General features: G+C 37.7%; 1 protein-coding gene across 3 annotated transcripts in view; it reads left to right on the top strand.

Moving 5' to 3' along the window:
- Positions 1-14,200, top strand: part of PTPRD (protein tyrosine phosphatase receptor type D) — a 1,010,945-nt gene that overhangs the window by 503,889 nt on the left and 492,856 nt on the right. The window contains exon 1 of one of the 3 annotated variants that reach the window (XM_039543119.1): positions 4,029-4,116. The exons of the other annotated variants lie outside the window; for them this stretch is intronic. The gene's annotated coding sequence lies outside the window, so the exon portion shown is untranslated. Of the gene's footprint in view, positions 1-4,028; positions 4,117-14,200 lie in introns of those variants that run through there. 3 annotated transcript variants of the gene reach the window in all.

Consider the following 14,200-nt stretch of genomic DNA (forward strand, 5'->3'; position numbering starts at 1 on the left):
ATGATAATAAAAAATAACTGTACTTGGAATCATATTCTTCTCTAGATACCTCTGCCTTTAACTACCAAAGATGTATCAGTTGAAAGATGTATAGGACTCATGGAAGTTTGAAAGATAAAGATAAACCCACTAAGTCTGCTGAGATACCAAATTAGCACTTAGAAATATGCATATCCAAGGTGCATTAGTTGAATGTATTTTTTTGTTTACTGACAACTCATGTATTTACTTGTCTAGTAGTATTTTATTATCTTTAATATTCACTGGGAGATCACAAAGACTTGTGGCTTATAAATGAGAATTTTTCAAGAATCAGTGCAGCAACTCAGAAATTCGTTCCCTAATCATTTGGTAATACAATGCCTAATGTTTACATTAATGGAGCTTTGTGACAAATCACCTGTTAGATTTCACCTGACAGCTTGTCGTATAGTAATTATAAATAATTGTAATATACGGCTATCATAATGCCTGCATCAAAAAAACGGGGAAGGTAATTACAGAGTATCCTTTGTGCCCCCCTTTGCTCTTCTCCTGAAGTGACCGAGTGTTCCACTTTGATTGAGATGGTTCCAACTGTTAATGGAACATCCCACTGTACTAAAGAGTTTAGTGGGGATGCCTAGTTGTCACCATTGCATGCCACAGTCTTAGACACAAGAGCCAAGGGAAAAATAACAGTGTGTAGTATTAATCTCTAATATAATACAGTACTATTTAATGTTTGAACTGCATGAGACTGCAACATCAAAACATTAAGGACTGGTCCTGCATGTCTTACTCAGGCAAAACTCTAGCAGAAGTCAGTGGGAGTTTTGTCCTGAGTAAAAAATGTAGAATCAGGCCCTAAATGGTGGCAGTCAAGAGTAAAGCTCTGTGTCTCTCCTCCCTTACTCATGTGAGGTGTCAGTGAAGGCAACAAGACTACTTGTGTGATTTTAGGTGAGCAGAATTTAAACCGTTATTTTTAACAATGGAAGAAGTGTATGTGTGTTTATATATGTGTATAGATGTGTAATAATACAAATAGAAGCAAGAGATATGCCCCACACTAAAAAGTTTGTTTACAGATTCATATCCTGAGTACTTAGCTTAATTCAGTATCTTTGTACCTGGGAGTACAGCACTTCCAGTTTGTTTGATATTTTTATAAGAAATATTTCAAAGTTAATATATTTTTGAAATGTTCTTCCAATTCAGTATTGTGCTAGCATTGCAGTTATGTATTATCACAATCTTGGCAATAAACTGCACAAACAAAAACTAGTAGAACTTTGTACTTGAACATCTTAATATATTTTGTAAAAGAATATTATCCCCACATTGTGTTAACTTGTGATATTTTGAGTTATGCATCCTGAAAGCTAAAACTTTTGGGAGCAATAATATATCAGTGAAATAGAAACAACAGGTTTAACATTACAGCAGAAATATAAACACACACATATGTATGTATATTTCTGCTATCATTATTGTTGCTGATGATATCAAAGCAGGTACTGATTCATCCTTGGGCAACAGTAGACACAGAGTTTTTCATACTGTTTCACTGCACTCAGCATCATTTCTCCCTCTGCTCTTTACATATATACATCCAGCATTATTGCATAAATCAGAAATCTGAGAAATTAAATTCACTAGGTAGGCCTGGCTTTAGTGGTTTATATAGAAGGAAGCAGATTTATTTCTTCTTCATACCACAGTGCTGACAAGAAGAGCAGAGGGAGGAGCTATATCAAGATGATTATAACTGCAAATTGTGTGGAAAAAGTTAAATATAGTCTCAAAACTCAGATCTAAATCATGGTGGCGGTGTCAGAATTTGTAGGGGATGTGGGATTACTGACCAATTTTTCTGTGTCATTCCAGGATCTTAGCATGAAGAGTACTGAGGCAAATGGCGAAAACTGTCAGGACACTGGATCATTATATTAAAACCTGGCATATCTATTTAGTTATTTCAAAGCAAGCATAGAGTCTTGGGGTACATGGGGGCTGGGTTGTGATGGGGTTTTCATTTTTGTTTGTATTCTGTAACCGTGTGTGTGTGTGTGTGATTTTTATATATATATATCTATATATATCTATATATATAGATCTATATAAATCCACTCAACTTTTTATTGTTCAACAAAAATAGTCTCAAATTCATTCAACAGGATGAAAAATGGTTAGGCATGCCACATTCCATATAGTCATGCCTTTCCATACTCATAGTGCAATTATTAAAATCTTTTGCATTTTGGAAGATGCAGTGCTCCTTTGAGTATAAAACTGATCTTGGGATCATTTTGCATGGCACAACTGGAAGTATGTCAACAAGAGGACAGGAGTTGGGGAGGAACAAAGTATACCTTCCTTCTAGCAGGAGTAGCCTTAAAGCTGGACAGCACTACATTTCCAAAGTAAAATCAAATAATATAAAACAAAATTAAATATTATACTGAGATTGTGTTAGTATAACTCAGTGGCAGAACTCATGTTTGCAGGACCTATCTATCTGAGGCAATTACATGGCTTCCATCACCATAGTATGTGAGTGCCTCCCAGCCTTTACTATATTTATGCTCCTAACGCCCCTGTGAGGTAAGGAAGAACTTGCTCTCCAAATGGCTGGGGCCCCCAGGAAGAAAAAAAGCAGAGACTTTAAGCCAAACTTTACATTGACTTACATTTAACTCCCCTGATGTCACTGAAGTAGCAGGCGCTGTGAATGAACATGGACTTTGGCCCTGTGTCTTTACAAAGAAAATAAAGTGCCATGTAAACCTATGGAAGTATATACAACTGTGTGATAATGATGATAATATGCCTTCAGGGACTAATTCTGCCTGAGTTATAGTACTTGCACCTCCATTGATTTCATTGGATTGTATAGGATGTGAATTGGAACAGAAGTTAACCCTTTAAATTCCACTGAAATAGACTGGATTTAGAAAGTTTTTTTGGAGAGGGACAGTTATCTCTCTCTCTCTCTCTCTCACACACACACACACACTCTCTCTCTCTCTCTCTCTCTAGTGGTGTGTATGTGTGTGTGAGAGAGAGAATGTGAAGGGGGACACATTTGAGATGCCCATCATCTCAGAGTTCTGTGTTTGTGTGTGCATCCCTCTGACACACACACACACTCACCATTTACACAGTGCTGGAAACAAGTGTGTGTGCGTGTACACACGACAAGATCTTCTCTGGGCTGGACTGGTACAGCTAGCTGGATCCCTGGGAGTGACGTCACCTTCTTCCCCCTCCTCCTTCCCCCCTCTCGCCCCCCGCCCCCCGTGTGTGTCTCTCTCTTGTTTCCTATGTCCTCAGTCAGTCAGTGGTCCAGGGAGACACCGCTGGCTCAGTGCTTCTCCCCCTCTCGCCACCGTCTCCGCTCCCGCACCGCTCTGCAACAAGCTCTGCCCAGCACTTGGGGCCATACGGACCCTGTGATCCACGCAGCCTGAGAGGATTTAAAAATAATAATAATAATAATTAAAAAACCCCATCAAAACAAAGCGAGAGGGAGGCACCTCCACCACGTTACCCCTCCTCGCCCCCCCCCCCCGTTACTCCCAGGGGAGTCCGGGCAGGGGCACTGTTCCTGCTAGTGGCTGTTTCCCCCCACCCCCGAGAGAGAGGGGGGGGTCGCCTTTTGCCTCCCGCCCGGGTGCGCGGCACTTTGTTTGGAGCGGGTGGGCGACCCGGCTATTTGCAGCCACAGACTCCGCTAGCAGGCGAAGCGGGGGGAAGAGAGGAGGAGGAGGAAGCGGAGCAGAGGCTTGGGACCAGAGCGAGCGCCCGGGAGCAGCGGCAGCCGCAGCCGCAGCAGCCGGCGGAGCACGGAGCCGGGAAGAGAGCGGCTGGGGGAGCCGGCTGCCCCGGGTTGCCGGATCGCCGCACTCCCGCCGACTCTCCCCCGCTTGCCGGCGTTGGGCTGTGAGAGCCACGCACCAGCGCCAGACGGCAGCGACCCGCGGGCTCCTGCTGCTTGGCTTGGATTAAATTGGCCGCCCCGGAGCCCAGCGAGAGGAGGTGGCGGCGGCGGAGGGAAGCGCCGGTGGCGGCGGGCGGGCAGGCGGCGGCGGCGGTGGCGGCTGCTGCTGGGACTGGGGGAGCCAGCATGACCAGGTAATTCCCCCACTGCTGCCCCATCTGTGCGTGTGTGGGGAGCATTGCACACATGTGCACCACGCTCAGCACCCCCCGTCCCCCTTGGCGTTAAACAGGCTGCCCCTAGCCCTGGCCAGACCCCTCGCCTCTGCTTTCTCCTGGGTTTTAATCTCGAACCACGGCTGAGAAAGGAAGAAAGGAGTTGTGGGGTGTGTGTGTGTGGGGGGGGGTGTTGACTAGTGACCAGAGTAGACATTTCCACTGAATTCCTACTGTAAGTGTGGGGGGAGGGGGGATTCATGTTTCGTGTATTGTAAAGAGGGGTGAGTTGTTATTAATGAGCATTTTTTTTATTTGAACTAGTGGGGAGAAGGGGAACTAGCAGCAATCAAAGGGAAAGTGGCTGCCATTCAAGGTGTGGGAGGAATTGTTTGGAGACCTTTACACACTGGAATCAGATCAGTTCTCTCTTTTCCTCTATGGCAATTGCACATGATTGTGCATGGTGATAAGAAGTTTTTTTTTTTAAAGGTCCTTTTTTGAAACCACTGTAAAGAAACTGAAACAGTGCAGTCAGTTTTCTGTAGGGTTATAATGGAACTCTCATATTTGTGCAAAAAACTTATTTTACCAGCTCCCTCTTAAAAATCATATTTTGTTGTAAGCAGGGACTTTCCCCTCTTTTAATGTAGCCTACTTTGACTTATAAATACAAGATTTGTTTTCTTTATTCAGTTCTAAGTGCTACATTTTGGGGTGGGGGTATTTTTTCCTTAAAACTGTCACCCCCTACGAAGTCATCATCACTTTTCCTTTTCCAGACACCTCTCAATAAGCACATTTCTGTTTCTCATTGTTTTTTGAGACTTTTGTGTGATGAGTATACATTCTCTTGCCTGGCCTTTGTACACTGTACCACCACATACACACCTTTCTATTTCTTCTCACCTTTTCCCTAGACATACACACAATTTAAAATTGAAGCTTTTACATATATAAAGAGGACCATTTTGTTCACCTCGCCACAGAGTAGCAAAGGTTTAATGTTTTTCTGTTCATTCAATAGCCACTGGAGACTGTGCGACATTTCATGTGAGACCTTAGATACTGATTTGCTTTGGAATTTCCTAGTTACAGGGGGTAGATATGTTTATTTTATGTTTCTATTCTCTCGAGTATTTAAACTTAGTCTCAACTTTCTATGTGAATTCTGTCTTGTGACCCTTTTGCCAATTGCCTTCTCCCTACCTTTTGTACAAACACTGGCAACTTCTGTAACATCAAGACTTTTACTTTGAATCTTGATGCAGAGATGAAGAAACACAGCTCTAAGATATTTTGTGTTCCTTGGTGTCTGATAAAAGGTTTAGAATATTTTCTACTTTCTATTCTTTATGGAAATGTGGTTTAGAATATATTGTATTACATAGTTTTTAGTGGGTTGGGAAAGAACAAAGCTTTATTGTTCATTGTTACTGAGCAGAGCAGCTCTGAACAAAATAAAATTCTCCCTTGTCCCCCAAAATAATTCTATGTACTTGCATCTCACATAGCTAGCAATTTCGTGACAGTTTCCTTAAATTCACTCTCATGAGATCAGCTATTATTGTATTTTTTGAAGTGTGAAATTGACAAACTGGTCAGTTTCATAAATTCAGCTGTCAAATTTTGTCCAGTTAAAATAGCTAAAAGCTATAATGTGTCGGCATGGGATTTTCAAAGAACTCGGTGGTGTAGCTTTTACACAGACATGGAGAGGGATTTAATTGGATACTTTTTACAGGAGTAGCTTTCCAATTTTAGTTGTCACTTGTGGTGGTACCGTGGAATATATTTAGGTTTCTCTCAATGCTGAAATGATGTATAGCTTGTGTATATCCACTTTAAGTACTGAGAGCTTTGGCTAAGTAGTAGAGTTCTACTCTAAGAAGGCACTGAGAAATTCATTGTGGTTTATGTGTGCTATGCCAAGCTGTCAGGAATGGCGTTTCAAAAGGAAAACTGCATCTCTGAGCTTCTAGATGTCAGGGTCTGTGTTTTAAAATCTGCTTTTAGTATTAGCAGTCATATTACTTTTTAATGAATAATAAAAAGTGGTATAAATTAAACATTCTGTTGTGGCTGTTATGTAACTCAAATATTAGTTGTGCCAGTGCACTGAATGGGAAATGTTAAAACATACAGCATTTAATTTTCTGAGGAGGTTTGTGAAAACAGCTCTGGGGTTGTATTTAGAAATGAATTGTTTAGTATTTTAAATGTAATCAGTAATTCAGTTTTAATTTTAAGGTCACCCTTCATTTCTAAACCGGAATAATGCAGAGACTAAAACTAGCCAAGCTATAGAGTAGGAATCCCCCTTCATCTGTGCTGCGTGCTCTAGTCTAAACCACTAGGGGCCTGTATAAACTGCTCGTGTACAGCAAATACCAGTGCATAGCATATGCACCAGAAGGACATTTTTAACACAGATAGCCAACATCAAAATGACACTTTTCTATGATTCATTGCCAATAAATTAGACTAATGTTGTTTGGGAGTTAAATGTATGTTGTCCTTCCCCTCCCTCCATAATTCTATTCAGGATTGTTGACTCCCCTGCCACTGTGGTTGAGGAAGGATGCTATCAGAGGTGATAGGCTACATTTCTTTGTCTCATCTTAAAATGTAAGTTTCCTTTATTAGATTAATAATGGCACTGTTCCCATAATGCAAGCGTAGGGTTAAAAGATAATCTAAATAGGATTACTCTAAGGAAGGAATAGACATAGATTGATGGAGTATTTAAACTAGCTTTGTAAGTGCTGTGTAAGTTGGCAAGTGCGGAGATTCCAAGGCTGTGGCTGGAGTATAGTCAGCAATTATGGGATCTGGACTGAAGATGCTCTATACATTTTTGAGTGTCAGTTTCACAAATTTAAAATCGACCAACCATGGAATTCTTGATAGACATTAGGGAATAAGGTCAAGTATACTTACACTGTTCCTTTGTTGATTTTCAGTTTTTCAAACTGACAAGGCAGACCATTTGTAAAAGAGCACAGCTGAAACATTCGCATATTGAATTTCCTTCAAAATGAACTTGATTTATCAAGCTATTGGGCAATTCTATTTTTAAAAGGATTCTGGAGATAAATCAGCATGCTGTAAGGTCACATAATGAAAGTGCAACTTCAGTACACCATGTTTAGTTTTTAATGGGCTATCTTACTTTAAAAACAGCTGAGTTATGTCACATCAAGTGGTGTGGGTGGTCATTTGCCACAATAGGCTTTCTGCCTGGTTCCAAAAATTTAATTATTACAAATATTTATTAACTTTCCATTTTCAAAATGGGCTAAAAATGGCATCCTATATATGTAATTAAATAATAATAATGAAGCCCACCTGAATAAGTCTCCTTAAATCATATATGTCTTTTCAAGGCTAGGAATTTCAGATAGTATTTTGATAAACCAAGTCTCTCTCTTCTGAAATGCACACAACATACTTTGAATATATTTAGATTCAAAATACAAGGACTAATTACATGTAAATAGACAGTATAGGTGCTTGAGCCAACATGTTTCACTCTTGTATTACTGCATGCTACGATCTGTACTGGATTTTTTTTTTAAGTGTAGATATTGGTATTTAACTGACTTAAAAAAAATATCAAAGGGCCATATCATGCCATCACTTTTTAAGCAGAATCCCTCATTGTGAATCTGTTGAAAAACTGATGGCATACTATCGTCCATATATATCATTAAAACTCTAAATTTCATATTTGCTATAGATTGTTTATTTGTTTAATACTTCTAGCCCTTGATTTGTTTGGAAAAGGCTTAAAAGGAAGCTACTTATGAATGCGCAATGGCAACTGGCACCCTGGAGCAGAATCAGTGTTTAAAAATATTCCTTCATATATTATCAATGATTTACCAGGTAGGAGCAAAGGGGAAGAGTGTTTTCTTTCTGTGATCCACTACACTGAGAGCTCCTGTACAACACATCTACTGAGGAAATCTGATGATGTAGAAAAAGATTGCTTGAGAGTGCTTTGCCTGTAAATTCCATTCCAACAAGCTTCACTTGTTTAAACTGCTGTGCATTCATAGAGCTGTGTGTCTGCCACAGGTTTAGTTTGGGATCTATTTTCCCATAACATCTCTCTGATAATCTCAGTTGGTTTTCAATGGTGAGTGATAATACTTATTTAAACATCACGTGCAAATCTTCACATATGGGTTTGCTAGCTAAAATACACGAAAACATTGATTGAAAAATTACTAAAATGATGTTCTTTTGTAAATATAGTGATCAAAGAATTGCTCCAATCCTAAAAACCTTGCTTAATAATAGTGATTTTAGTTTTTTTCAGGCTGTTTTAATTCTTCAATTAAAATGACAATTCATACACATAATTTGTTCTTTTTGCCAGCTCAGTTTTAGCCATAATATGTGCTTTTAAATATATTTACTTTCCTTGGATCAAAAGTCTTTGCACGTTTAAGTATCTCATGCTTACCAGCTGTGACGTATTCCTCAGAAACTAACATTATTCAACTGTAGCATAATAATAGGGGGGAAACGAAATTGTGATGGATATTGCAGCAATTGCTACAATAGGAGAGATGACACTAATTTAAACTTCATGCTTATACCTGTGTCTCTGAAATCCTCACTAGCATTGCTGTGTGTATTATATACTTTCAAAATTTAACAGCATACTGAACATACAGTACATTTTTCCTCGTATCAGTTCATTAAAAATTATAGGATTTTACATTCTCACACTAAAATTGTTTTTCTCTTTGATTCATGGCACTAGAAGACATGTCCCAATTTACTATCACACTCTGTGCTACATTTCCTCTTGGTTCCAAGTATAGCTAGGCTACTTCATATCTTCAATAGTTCTTTCAATGTCTTTCCATTGGTATAGAAACTTATTTCATTGTTTTCCAGATAATTAAAATGCTCTGTTTAATAATAGAAGAACTAATCACATATTGTTATAGTCAGTTGGTACATATTTTCTCCATCCACAATATATTAAACTTACTGTGTGAAACACAGCAAGCAAATGCGATGATCTTTGGTTTATAGCCTTTAATGTTCTGGAAATGATGTTTCTAGAAGTCATAGTTCAGTAAGTGACACATGTAAAATTTGGCTTCTTAGATGGCAGAATCCGCTAACGTCTCATAATAGCTAGCTACTGGGTCAAGTGCCAAGCTGAAAGGATCTGAATGAAACAAATGTGGATCTAGTCCCACATTTGCAGAAAGCTATACAATCCTCCTGCAAATTGACTCCTCTTCTACTTTGATTTCATTGGCCCAACTTCTTTACTATTGCAACCTGCCTCAGTCTGACGTTTGGCTTTCTGTTAATTGTTTAGACTCACTGACTGGAAATACACAGACATATTCTGATAACAATGTCAGAGGCTTTGTGACCTTTAGAATACAATTGTTTGCTGAGTTTGAACTCAATAAAACTCTGCCTGCTTTTTATAATGTTGATTGAATTAAAAAATTCTTAATTGTATTTTTAACTGTCCTTAGGCTGTATTCTTTAATACAGCTTTACTAAAGGAAAATGAGATTTGTAGATATAGAATTAAGAGAATGTTATTTCTTTATTATTGTTTTTTATGGCTACGGGGCCTGAGACATTCAGAATAAAGAATTAACCTTTCTGTTTTGATGTTCTGCTAAAAGCTTTGCACATTTTCTTAAAGTTAAGAGAGGATGATTTTACTTTATTTTATTAGTGGAAGATTCAGACAGTAGTGATGTTAGAAAAGTTAACGGAGAATATTTAGGACATTTTACACAGTTGGCCTTTCTTCATCTGCCTTATGCTCAAGGATAAAGTATTTTCAGCACGGAAATGTGTGTCTGGTGTTTCGGCATGTACATGTAAAATTAGTTTATTTGTGTACACCTGTATAATTACTGCTGGGTTAATTGTTTTTTTGGAAATATTTGACCATTTATATATTTTTTTTTAAAAGGAAGGAGGCCCCCTCCCCACTACTCCCCATCTTCTGGAACTTACTTCCAGACTAGAGGGGTCTCCTTCACAGAAAGGCAGTTTGTAAAGGTAGGACCAGAATTCCCCTTTTTAAATTTTCAACCCTTTGAGCAACAAATGTGTCATTTATGTGTCAGATATATACATTATGTACTGTTTTTTATCTAAATATTGTTTTAAGCATGTCAGGAGTTGCAACCACATACTGATACTACTCCAAATGAAGTCAGTATGAAACGCCTGATGACTGTAATGGGAAATAGATGTCAGGTCCCTACATTTGAATATGCAAACATGTACAGTTTTGATTATAAAAAATATCAGCAGGTTACAATTTTAGTTAAATATATGTAAATGAAAAACATGAATTTGGTGAAAAATATGCAGTCTGATGAAAGGCTGAAACACTGACTAGAAAGTAGTGTAGGAATGTTGGTTGTATGTTGTTGGGGGGTTTTTTTCTTTTTTTTTCTTCAAGGATGATAGTGTGTCTTAGAAAGCTGCTTAACTACTGCCCAGTGCAGCTGTCCTTCCCTGAAAGATTAGGTTTCAGGAGCAATGATGAATGTTGGATGCCTGTAGCCAGTTGTGAGGTTTGCTCTGAGGTCAACAGTACTGATGGAGGATAGGAATTTACAGCCTTCTGTCTCTACGCCAACCCAACCAGCAGCATTTCTCAGGGAAAAAAAAATTAGACTAGACACATGCAGTGCTGAGCTAATATTCCAGGATAGTTCAGAAAGCCATTCATTTTAGAGGTTAAAAAAACCCAGATTTGTAGATATTAAGGACATTTGTAGTCGTCAGAATTTTGTATTTTTTTTTTTACAGATAAGCATACAGCGTTCTTACCTAGTATACAATATATGAAATAGTGTAGCTTAATGTACATTCTTTCTTATATTCTGTTAGTGTGTCAGCAAATTGTGACTTAATATGAGATAAATCTACACTTGTTGACCTATTACTTCTGTAGTTTAGGAGGTGTTTTAAAAATATTTAACGGGTTATCATTTAGAATTTGAAATTAAGCCATTTAAAGTCCTGGCACAATTTTTCTCTCATTTTTCAACTAAAACTGTCTAATATTAATTTTCCTGGAAAAATATGCGGTAAGGGTTTTCCTGAAATTATGATCAGAGAATTATTTATATACATTAATTATGAAAGATTAAACATCAAGTTTATCCTACCCTCTTTATTTTAGATATCACAATACATATTGCAGATAAAGCACATACTTTGAATATCTTTGAAATATCCAGTTGGAGGTGATGCTTTAAGAACAGACGTTCAATATTAGTTATGAACTGCCGAGGTTTCCTGAGTAAATTAGACTAATATTTTATATTGGCTTAATTTGATAATGATAACTTTTTAAAACGAATATGATAAAATAAAGAGAGAATGGGCAACAAAGCATGCTATTGTGAGGAAGGCATGAGACTTCCTTGGATCTGACATTTTGTAAGTTCCTCATTTGCATTGGTACCATACACTATGAAAGGAGACTTAATGGCAAATAAGACTAAATGGTAAATAATGGTAAAGAATTTTCTTATATAGGACCTGATCCAAAGACCATTGAAGTCAGTGGAAAGGCTCCTATTGATGTCAATAGCCTTTAAATGATCATTAGTGCCCTAGTTTAAATCAGGCTGGACTTTTTCTTTTAGTAAATCTTAGAAGTGATTAAATGCAAATATATTGACATAGAGAAGTAGTCTTGGTAAAATATCTGACAGGCTGTTTTATAATGTCCCATAAGATAAGAAAACAAAAGCATTTTGATAAAGAGAAATATGTTTCCAGCAGGAATATCTTTACAGCAGTGGTCCATCAAGGAAATGGAGCTGTGCCAAGGAGCTATGCTTTCTATTTTATTGGCGGCTTGCCAACAACTTTTATTTGGAAAACTCATCAATTAAAGTGAAGCATTTTAAATAATAAATATTCACTGTTTACCAATTAATTTAACTATAAATAACAGATGGGTTACTTGATTAGGTTTCAATTTTTAACCTGTTTTGTGAAGAATAGCATTTTTCAAGTTATTAAATGCATCATTGATCTATTTTTAATTAACAAAATTTTACAAATAACAAATGCATGTTGCTAAACTGCTTTGATAATCTGGAAAATTTATTTTGTACTTGACATAAGAAACTTGGAATATTTTCATCATACATGGCACATGAAGGAAAAAGTGTAACATTACTCTGGAGAAGTATTTGTGTTAAGTGACATTAATCAAAGGGAAGTAGATATTCAGTGCACATTTTTGGAATCACTGAGGTAAATCTATATATTAACACCTGTGTCCTGTTAAACATTCTGAAATATTGCCTTAAATGGTACATGAAGTCTCAACATACTGATTTGCAGATAAAAACCTCACTGCCCTTTAAATCCATCATGGAACAGTTACTTTGGAGATCATTATTCTCTGTAAAGCCAAAAGGTATTTAATAGCAACCCAAGAATAAACATACCTCCAGAAAAGACTAACAGACACCATGTTTAATTTGGAAAGACCCTGAAATGTCTGGAAAACACTGCAAACAGACTTAAGCACAACAGTTTTTCAATTAGCTTGGAGATTGTTAGACAATTCTGTGCTAAATGGCCTACATCTATAAATACTGTATATATGTAAAAAAGGAAATATTTATATCTCCAGCTCTTAGAGCTCTATTTGATGGAACAGACAGGTGCCTTTCTGGGAAATGTAATCCCCAGAAGGCCACTTTCAGGGAATACGAACCGGGCTTACTCAGGGGACAGGTTGATCTAGTGCACAAGAGTAACGCCCCCCCCCCCAAATAATAATAATAATAATTAAAAATTGTGACAAGAACTGTAGAGCTGTTTTGGAAATAGGAATCTTTCTATTCCTGAATAATGCTACTCTATATTCTCAGCTCCTTCTGTTTTCTTCTCGCATACTCTATGACAGGGGTGGTAGCATTAAGTACTATGCATTTCTCTGAAATGAAAGGCACATCACTGTTTCACCACTGCATATCACAAGCTAGTATGAGCATGATATAGCCAAATACTGTGTGTCACTTCATTCACTTCACTCATATGTATTCCATTAAATGCTGCATTTTTAAAAAGGAATATAATCTGTTGGTAAAAAGAGTAATTATGAGTTGATGCAAATGTTCAGCAGAGGGACTCCACAACTTTCCTCTGATACATTACAATTTTGGGACACATTGCCTGGAGAGAATGCACTGAATACTGGAGTTAGCTGAATACTCATGTATTTGACTAGAATTCAGTGGATGAGCCCTCACACAGCTATATCCACTAATGAGGATTTGCCTTTCACTATTAGTAGTATATCCACGCAGTTTGTGGCCCAAAGGGATTTTCAAAGAGCCCACAAGACTCTAAAGGATAAACCTTGCCTGTGCTACTTGGACAGAAATGTTAGAAAGGGGCTTTTACAGTCTGTTATCAATATTTTCAAGGGACTACTCAAACTACAGATGTCAATTCCTACTGAAAATCCTAAAGGAAGTCTGTGGTCTTTCAAGGCTCTATAACCTCTTCTTAAGCAGCTACTTTGTAAGGGAAAATTACTTACCAGAAATTGTTTATTGGACTCTCTCCCCTGTTATCTCATCCTGTGTAAGACTCAAATAATAAGCATTTATGGCACCATATATCAGGAAACCAGGAGGAAGAGAATAGTGAGAGGTAGAGACTAAGTGCACAGCCCTTTTTTGCTTCTTTGTCATGTATTAAGGCAGTATGAAAGTTCTCCAATTTTTGTAGTTGTTGCTTATTTGGTTTGTTTGGTTTTCTGCTTGTTTTTTTACAAAAGAAGCTCCATTCCTCTCAGTGTTGGGAGATTGACAGGAAAATTAATATAATGATTACATCACTTTTGCTTCATATTTACTCTCTTAGCAACTTGAGAAGTGACAAGATTTTCAGCCATATTTAAGGCTCTTTAGGTATATTTGCTTTTCTTATCGCTTATTTAACGCCAATCATTAAGTAACATTTTGAACAGAAAAAGTGTTTGTTTAAGTTTCAGCACCCTAGTCCTTTCAGTTAGGGTGTT

Source organism: Mauremys reevesii, linkage group 6, assembly GCF_016161935.1.
Source record: "Mauremys reevesii isolate NIE-2019 linkage group 6, ASM1616193v1, whole genome shotgun sequence".
Classification (NCBI taxonomy): Eukaryota; Metazoa; Chordata; order Testudines; family Geoemydidae; genus Mauremys; species Mauremys reevesii.